The sequence below is a fragment of the Amblyomma maculatum genome, chromosome 9 (genome assembly GCF_055883805.1).
Source record: "Amblyomma maculatum isolate TAMU_Amacu chromosome 9, ASM5588380v1, whole genome shotgun sequence".
NCBI lineage: Eukaryota > Metazoa > Arthropoda > Arachnida > Ixodida > Ixodidae > Amblyomma > Amblyomma maculatum.
Window position 1 is genome coordinate 9,110,021 of NC_139352.1, and position 10,312 is coordinate 9,120,332.

Consider the following 10,312-nt stretch of genomic DNA (forward strand, 5'->3'; position numbering starts at 1 on the left):
TTCTAATCACATCTGCCCGCTGCGTACAAAGATGGAAAGTGTGTGTGTGTGGGGGGGGGGGAGTGATCTGACAGACCTAATTTATTTCATCTGCAGCAGCAGCTTGACATATTTTCATTCTAACCTATTTATAATTCGCACTGAGAACTTAGAAGTATGTGCAAGTATAACAATTGCCCGCCTTGATGGTGCAGTTGCAGTGGTTAGGGCGCTCGACTGCTTTGCCCGAGGAGGCGGGATCGAATCCCGGCCACGGCGGCCGCTTTTCGATGGAGGCGAAAACCAACGCGGCCGTGTACTGTGCGATGTCAGCGCACGTTAAAGAACTTGAAGTGGTCGAAATTTCCGGAGCCCTCCACTATGGCGCCTCTCATAGCCTGAGTCGCTTTGCGGATTTGGGACGTTAAACAACCCCATAAACAAAACCAAACCCAAACCAAACGTATAACAATTCTCTACACTAACATTTTTCCGCATCTTTCCGCCAGCAGACGTCAGCCTTTGTAGTTCTATGCTTTCTTTAATTAATTTAAATGTGTTTAATGTTTTTTGTTCATATATCTGTTTGCTCACTTTACTCAAATATATTACCTCCCCACTCAATTCCTCTGCCTCCTTTAGGGTGAATGAAATGAAATGAAAAAAAAACAAAAAACAAAACAGAAAGTTGTCTTTTTAATAACGCTATTTTAAGGTTGGTTTCTTGCAAGAATCTCGGCTTAGGCGCAAACTGGAAGAAACAGCCGATGATAACTGTATAGTGGAAGACAGTTGTCATAGTCCAGTACTGTAACGTATCACTATGCCTTGCGAAATGTCCATTATTCGACTTAATCATGCTTCGTTTAGGCTAACGCTTCACCGTATTCTTGATCGTTCGTTCGTTACTCGTTCCTTTGAGCGTGTTTAAAATTGTACAGAAATTATGTCCCATATATCACGCGTGAGGCCAACAGAGTACGTATGTTTAAATAAGCTTGAGAACTATTTGAATGCGGGATTTTATTGCGCAGCCTTTGTGAACTTGGCTGCTGTAAAATGCGCACAGGGTCAATCGCACATTTTATTAGCGCATCAAATAAGTATGCAGTCACGATGTCAGATAATGTGGTGACACTAAATATACATGCGGTGCGTTGCATCAGTCGTTTCCCTTTTATGTTGATCCATATGTGAGATCATTGACTTGTCGCTACAATGAAGCCGCGAAGCTCTGTGTCTTTCTGCTTGCCAGCGGCCCTCCAGCGCTCCGACGATCTTCCCACATTTTTCCTTCGTGACATGGGACAAGTTTTTAGCGAACACTGAATAGACAGGAGTATATACATTCACTCTAGACGGCTTCATAACAGGCATTCCTAATTACACAGTGATCAGCATCACTGGCATGCATACGTCTACACAGCCATAGCGCATCAAAAACAAGCTATTGAGGTGCCACTCTATGTGTCATGTCTGCCAAAAAAATCACCCCTCCTCACGACCACATATTAGAGCACACGAATTCGTCTTTAGCCTCTATAAGCATAGTTCCGATACAGCCAGCGGCTAACTACAAATGGAATACACCGATAGATACCGAGAATGTAAGCGCATAGCCTTACTTTATCTCATTTCATGTTAATTCTATGAAACATGGCTCGCTTTCAGCGAGATGTTTAATTCAGCGGCGGCTTTTGGACGCGATGACAGTGCGATACGCGCTATCGAATCCTTTTAAATCCGATGCGACTGCTGCTGCACTACTTGTTCCTGTCCTGCGAAGTGAAGGCCATGTCACAACGGAGGCTTCATGGTCTGATGTCATTTGCAAGGTCAAGGCATGCCGCAGGATCTCCTGAGGACTGGCTCTATCTAGAAAACCCAAGCGTGCCTCGAAGCTGATGAGAATGTCAAACAGGCCCTGGTCAAAGTCAAACTTGCTTTTGTGCAGTAATCTACCACTTTTAATTTCTACCACTTTTAATTGCGACAGGAGATAATAGTAAAGGAGCACTGTGTGCCGTTCGATGTGCTCTGTGAAATAGCGCTCTTGAAGACTGCACGTAGAAAGATTCAAACGGGATGAGTCAATGAAGCGCCTCAATTTTTCGTTTTTCTTCAATAGAGCTTCCCTTCAAGGAAGTTCTGTCGCGCCAGTTCTTTTCAGCCGTTGTGGCTACGCCGTTCGGCTGGTTAGCCAAATGTTGCGGGTTTGAATCCCGACCGCGGCGGCCACATTTGTATGGAGGCAAAATGTAAAGACTTCCGTGTGCTGTGCGGTGTCAACCCACAAACCCACAGGGGTCTAAATTAATCCGAAGCATTGAACCATGCGTCATCTCTCCACGCACGTACATTTTAGTGCGTTGACCCTACATACCATAGCACATATCGCAACTTGCTCCATTTATTTGGAGGCGTATATGCCGAAGCGTTAGTTGGAAGTACGAGCCGAACTCCCATTTTTCGCGACATGGGGAAAGAAGGCATGCTTGGCAGAGCTCCCCAACGCCAAAATGCATTAGGCGGCGCCGTGTTCGGACACAAAAGCTATGACACCGCTCACACACATGCGCTAGTCATCTGGTGTCTCTGCTCATATATGCAGAGGTGTAACAGCCCTCAATGCATGGAAGATAGAACAGTCCACTGTGCCGTCTTGCTCCTTATATGGACAGTAAAGCGCCTCGGCCGTGCAGCCCAGTGGATGTCAACTTGTCAGATGCCCACTGCAAGGAAGCAGCACAGCACAGCATTATAGCACAGCAATATAGCAACCTGTGGTCAGCACAAAGCTGCAGATGAGGCGCAGAGTAAATGCACTATATGTCAACGCGATGGCTTATGGGTCTGGCTTCCTATCTGTTACGGGAGGCTTCTGATTAGCGAACCTGTGCATGAGGATCTTGCCGTCTTTCATCAGTGGCTTCACCCTTTTGGGCCCACTATTCGGGTTTCTGCAGCGTCTCGAACGGGCCACTTCGGCTAGTCGCTCACGCATCTAACGTTTCGGCAAATGCAGGATGGTCCCACGCTGCTTCGGGCATGTCACGTCGTGCATCAGACAAGCTGACAAGGTGGTCACGTGACCACGTAGCCATAGTGCACACTTGACAATATCATAAATGTCATCGTATAATCATCTGACCGACGACGACAGCCACGTGGAGGCCAGGGACCTTGGCATTAACAAAACGTTGGATAAGGCACAGGAGACCGCATGGAGGAGACTCCAGACGAGATCCTTTCTTAACCCATATCTATTAGCAAAAATGTACCCGGATTACTTTGAACCTCGCGTGCAGGTTCTGTGGCGAAACAGCCACGTATGATCACATACTATGGCAATGTAAAGAAAAACCTCCACCGGAAGATCTAGTACAAATTTAGCGATGGGAGGCCGTTCTGGTCAGCTCTGACCCGGGCATTCAAACCTTGGCCACTGAATGGGGCACTAAGGTCGACGCCAGCCATGGACTGGAGGCCATCTAGAGTCGATCGTCTACATCTGCATTTTGACGCAATAAATGTTTTCCAATCTAATTGGCATTAACAGGAAAAGCGAAAATAATTGTCATCGGAAGAAGCTGTCAGATAAAATTTGTTTAGTGGAAAGAGTTAAGAGGCCAGTTTGCGTGAGCAGCTTAAACATAAAGAAACGCTAAATTCCAGGTTCATTCGCAAGAGACATTCAATCTGCGCCAAAGCTAGCTTGTCTAAATCATAAAGGCAGTGAACCATACACGGACGCTATGCAGCGTACACGAACGGAAGCTATATTCTTAGGACGAGCTAGCGATGCTGTGATTTGCTTTGTGTATTAGGTTGATTGAGAGTCGCTTCTCAGTTTCTGTGGAATGTGGGCTTTAACACTCCGGAGTGATTCAGGCCATGGGGGACACCTCAGTGAGCACAGGGGTGCATTTTGTGCTTCGCCTCCATCGAAACGTGACTGCTGCGGCCGGGTTTGAACCTATGTACCCGGCTAAGGAATTTCATGTTACTGGTGTTGGAGACTCCGAAATTGCCATTTAAACGACCCCTGACCAGGTTTGAATATCTGAAACAAACAAGCGCGCAGTGCGTGGGTCGGGTGTCGATAATTGTCTGCAAATATATTTATTTATTTCACATTCCCTTACTGACCCACGCAGAGGGCATTAGAGAGGGGGTGGGCGTTAAAAGTTCTTACACGAATTAAGTGCGCAAAAGGTTATTTAACATAACAAATTATTATACAAAATTAGCAGGCGTAAGGGATATGCAGATATACACAATGCTGAAAAATATCGAGGTTGCAATAAACTTAAGCGAAGAAAAAAGGCAAGACTATGCAAATATCGCCATAAGCGCCCCGAAAAGCGGTGAAATTTTCAATCTTTCCACGCCCTATTTCGACAAAGAGGACTTCCTCATCCTCTACGTTGGCATCCGAGAGTTCACTGTGACGTCTCAGCGAGCAGAATCCCATTTGTCCGTCATTCGCGTTGACGATAATGGCAGGTGCCCCAAACGCGTAGTCGCATAATGCAATGACGCGTATACGCTCACTGAGTGAGTGTGCGCACTTTTCGCCACACCTTTCGTTTTCGCGCACACATAAAAAAAGCATTTTCTTCAATTGCCCTAATTCGAGTAGGCCTAAGCTTGTTATATATCCCGGGTGTTTCAGCGAGTATATTAAAGAATTCCTAAAATATAGTGGGTTAAAAACAGCAAACAATATTAACATAGGAACACACTCTGCTGAGGTGGAAGTAATAATTTGAGAACTCTAATTATCCGGCTAGTGAACTGAGCCCACTAACTTTTTATTATCGAAGTTGCATGGTTAGTCCCAATGGAGAAACAACCGGGCTGTAAATGCGATCGATGACAAGGGTAACTTAAGAAGTTTGCTGCATAATACAGATCTCGTTGAATAAGACCATTACTGCAAGAACAGTGTGAAAAATGCTTGGACAATGTGCTTAAATTACACTAACACGTTTTCATAGTTGCGATATATAGTTTATGATAGCATTTATAGAACAATGTTTAGCTTGAATGTTAAACTAATGGTTAAATACTACAACGGACTTTAGCGACTAACGTAGTGAAAGGCGAAAGCCTTAGTGCCGCATTCTGCTATGCAACTGGCACTAATTAGTAGGTAATTAAGCAATTATTTGACTAATTAGAATTAGTTAATCAATTGATTGAATAGCCATTGAGTAGGCAATTAACTATTCATTAATCATTAGTTAGTTGATTAATTATTGATAACCAATTACTAATTAATCAGCCATTAATTAGTAATTGGACACTGATTGTCATATGGCCATATAGCGCACGCATTCGCGCATACTGTGGTGGTGCTTTGTGATTGGTCGATACCTCTATGACGTCATCCCGCCTCGGCCAATCAGCCGCCGCAAAAGCGGGACACATTATGTTCAAGACTGCAAGAGCGGGGGGAGGGTGGCTGCTCCTGGCCCTGATGGGGCTGGGACAAGTAGGTCATCGGCGCTTGCGGCAGGAGCTAGCCTGGCACCAAATATTTATCCGTTGTAGGCCGTCGGCCCCGCCGGGGTGGTGCAGTGGTAAGACGCCCGACCACTGTGCCGGAGTTCCCGGGCTCGAACCCGACCACGGCGGCTGCGTTTCGATGGAGGCGAAACAAAGTGGCTTCTGTGTGCTGCGATATGTCAGCGCACGTTAAAGATCCCCAGGTGGTCGAAATTACACCGCAGCCCTCCACTACGGCTCCCCTTTCTCTCTTTCCACTTTCACTCCCACCTTCCTCCCTTCCCTTACGGCGCGGTTGCGGCGTCCACAGAAAACAAGCGAGACAGTTACCGCGCCTTTCCCTTCCTATAAATAAATCAGTTTAATAAATCGGGTAGCGGAGGTAAGAGGCGTCCGTGTGATGTGCGACGTTAAAGATCCCCAGGTGGTCGAAATTACTCCGTAGTCCTCCACTACTGCTCCTCTTTCTCTCTTTCCACTTTAACTCCCACCTTCCTCCTTTCCATTACAGCGCGGTTCAGGTGTCCACAGAAACAAGTGTGACAGATACCACGCTTTCCCTTCCTGTGAACCAATCAGGCAGCGGAGGTGGTTCAGCTACAGAGCCAGTAGCAGGCCCGTGCATTTTCTTTTTCTTCTTCCTAGAGCCACAACAATCTCCTGTCCGCACGAGGCAGCGGAGGTGGCTCAGCTAACAGAGCCAGTAGCTGGCCCGCGCATTTTCTTTTCTGTCTTCCCGCAGCCGCAACAACATGATCCATTAAAGGCTTTCACCTTGATATATAACGCATAAGTGGGTTGCAGAAACCTAGAAGTCAGCTTCTCTGCAGAGCAAAAACTCCTTCACTATGGCGGCCAAATCTGTTTTGGGGGCAGAAATTAGGTGCAGTGCAGGAGACTTTTATTGTGGGAATAATGGCCACGTCCATTTCCTGCATCCCTCTTCTTGTTGTCACAATTATGGGATTAAGAACCCCTCCGTTTGTGAGTGCCATCCATAACGCCTCCCCCGCCCCTACCTCCTCCAGGCTCTCAATAGTGAAGGCATTGTGCTCAACAAGTTTGTGCATGACATCAGGCTGGACATAGTATTCTGCGCTGCACCCAACTTCTGCCCCCAAAACAGGTTTGGCTGTCATGGTAAAGGGGTTTTTGCTCTGCAGAGAAGCTGACTTCTAGGTTTCTGCAACCCACCTAAACACTCAATTTTTAGCATTTACAGCCTCCCTGAGGCTAGCAGTAATGTATAAATAAATTTAAGATTGCTATAAATTTATATAGTAGTATCATAACAGCACTTTAATGCACGGTGTTACCCCGAAATCCAATCCCTCCTAACCTCCATGGTATGGTTGTCTGCGAATCTCTGAAGCGCCCAACGGCTCGCCTCCATCGAAGCGCGGCCGTCCCGACCGCAGCGGCTGCGTTTCGATGGAGGCGAAACGAAGAGGCCGTGTGCTGTGCGATGTCAGCGCACTTTAAAGACTCCCAGGTGGTCGAAATTACTCCCTATCCGTCCACTACGGTACCCCTTTCTCTCTTTCCACTTTCACTCCCCCACTTCCTTCTCTTACGGTGCGGGTCAGATGTCCACAGCTACAAGTGTGACAGATACTGCGCCTTTCCCTTCCTGTGAACCAATTATTATTATTATTCAGCGCACGACGTCACAACATCGGTTTGATGGCGTCGAATGTAGCCCGGCCACATAGTTTCGGTTTCTCTTTCCAAACCAGGCCGCAGCGCCACTTTGCTGCGGAAACAGCGTTACCGATCGCGTATCAGCCAGCCAACCGAGCCCAGCTGCGCCGTTTTGGCTGCCAATTCGTGCGTTACTTATTTTTATTAATGCGTAAGTATTGTATGGCTGTTTGTAGTCTCCTGGCATCACGAGCTTGTCCGTACGTTTACGTTCGAACGAATGAGTTTATATATATATATATATATATATATATATATATATATATATATATATATATAAAAGAATGGTTGCATCAAATAGAGCACCAAAAATCTTTTATGGGAAATAGGGAAGTGCATCATGCATGTGGGTTGTCAATCAGACGTCTAAATAACCCGGAAGGGTAATACCGACGTGTAAAGGGGGTCACGTGGTACTCGACTTTCGGTGACGTAGAACTAACTTCTGGTGGCGGAAATTTGAAATGTTTGAACGTGAACGAGCGGGAAAAGGCGTGATTTGCGTGCACAAATGGATGGGAATGGTTAGAAAGTGTGTGAAGAGAGGTAATCAACCAAGTGCAATCTGTAAAATTCCGAGAGTGCTGTGCAGAAATGCGAAAGTCTGAGCGTTGCTGCCGCATAGAATGCATCGCGCGTTCCTTGTCCTTCTATTGAACGCATCAGGTTCACTGGTGTTCTATAATTGGTTTACAGGAAAGGAAAGGCGTTATATCTGTCACTCGCGGAATCCCGCTGACACATCTCGCGGACAACACAGCAATGCTCAGGCTTACGCATTTCTCAAGTAAAGATTCTGCAGTGATCTGGAATTTTTTTTTTTTTTTTTCCAGAGCGAAAAGCTGTTCTGGGAAGCTTACAGGCATTTTCGTGTCCCTTGCGCCGGCCACCCGCAGCACGCACCAATGCATATCTTCTTCGGGCAGCAGTTTACAGAGCATCAGTGAGCGCATGCGCAGTTTGTAGCGGAACGACATGCAGATAGTTTTGTAGAGTGCACCCGCTTTCTGTGGGTCATGGGGAAGTGAAAAATTATATCCCCTTTCTCCATGTTGTCCGAAAAGGTTTTGTCGCATTGGCGAGGTGGGCGCGTCTGTTTCGAGGCTGTTTCTGTGGGTCGTGGGGAAGTGAGAAATTAACTCTCCTTCCTCCATGTTATAGGTAAAATTAACTGGAAAAGGCTTCGTCGCATCTGCGAGGTGGGCGCGTCTGTTTCGAGGCTGCACTGTCCTTTGCCCTGTCGCCCTGCAAGAGAATTGCACGCTTTCGTGGCTTCGTTCTAGGAGGATGTGCGACTTCGGGAAGAGGCCTAGCAGCCTCGATAAGCTGGACAGAACACTGTACGTTAATTTGCCGTCGATACGGGCCCTTAGCGGTTCTGGTCGACACTTTGCAGGCTGGCTTCAAAGAGGCAATTCTTAAAATGTACTGCCCAGAAGGATGTGGGGCCGAACACTGGAGCCGCTACAACACCAGGAACCTATATTTCGCTGACCTGAATACAGTGCAAGCAATAGACTACCCGATCTATAATCCCCACCGTCTGCATAGTTCTTCCAGCGTGCCATAAGTGCGCGTTTGCTCCCAGGTAGCACCAAAATATTTGAGCAATATTAAATTTTTGTTTCAGTTGAACATTATTTTTTTCCCCTCCGGCTTTTGCCTAGCTAGCACATACACCTAATACTTCTGGATTCAATGCATATTCTTAAGCAGCTCTTCATTTCTGCACATGTGCACGTGGTGCTGTTAACGCAGTATGTGCACACACTTTGAGTACCAGCACCGCGTTGTGTCGTCCATTGAAGCTGCACCTTTCCTGGAGGGCAGAGCTTGTTCATCAAAGAAAAACTTGTGCATTAAATTTGTTCCTGGCAAGCACCTATAATACCCAAAAATTACCCTTATGTTCTCACAAAGCACATCATTCGTTTCAAAGTACTGAAGCACATATCCACCCAGAGTTTCTTGACCAGCTTTTCGTTTTCCCATTCATGTAGTTTCCCGGTCGTGACATAACATAAAATGTTAGGGGCTTTGTTATACAAAGTATTCTAGTCAAGACGGATGTGACTGCACTTTTGAAGTTATGAGTTGCACATCGTGTCAAAGTGGCCAGTGCTGACTTGAGAAAGGCCCACAAGAGACTGCTAATCTCATCAAATTGGTTGCACCATCAATTCTTCCAAACTCTGCATCGAATTTGCACCTCCATTTAGGCGTTGTAGTCGGCGTGATAGAGAAGCATTAAATCCAACAAACAGCGCAAGCAGACGCATGGGAATGCGAGCTTTGGGCTGGGCCTTAACTCCGGCTCACTAGCTCGCCAACACGAAGTTTCTCTGGCTATCAGAGCTAACCAGACTGAGAAAATATGTGACTCGCAGGCGCACACGAGAGCCACCTGGCTAGGCTTGTTCCTATTTTGGCTGGCTCGGTGGAGCTATAGGCGGAGCGAATGTGGCCAGTGTAGCGAAGGCGGGACAAAATGCCATCCGACCAGCATGCGGGTGGGACCACACCTACAAAAGAGGGACATGTCCCACCTAAATCGGGACAGATTGTCACTTTGGATGGTCTTGGCCCAAGACCCTTGCATTCACGCTATCCCTAGGCCACGCAGGCACATTCATACGGCTCGGTTAAAGCGAGCCTTTGTATGTTGGCTAGTAGCTTACGCTTTCACATCATACTGATCCAGGCGTCCGTGTGGCGCCTTTCATTTGGCCCTTCCTCAATGCCGTACCACACAGCCTACAGAAGCAGACGCAGTAAAACCAGGCATCAGCAAATTTTCAAGCAAAAGCTTTTACCTCATCGTATTTTAGTGGTCCAAAGTGGCACACAAATTTTTTTTTTTTTAGTAGTTCCGCTTTGGCACTTCATACTATATACGCAATAAAGCATTAGCGGGACTTAAAAAAATAGTCACTGCCATGCATCTCATCACGAAAATGGGCGACTAATGCCCCAGTCTTTCATTTGGGTTGTTCAATTAATTCCATTGTTTTTTCGGTTCCTTTAACACTGAATAAATGTGCTTTCACTAAAAGCAAACACACTATTGCCACCAATACGAAAATGACGAAGCGGGCAATGGCGTGGGGCAGAGCGCTCGTGA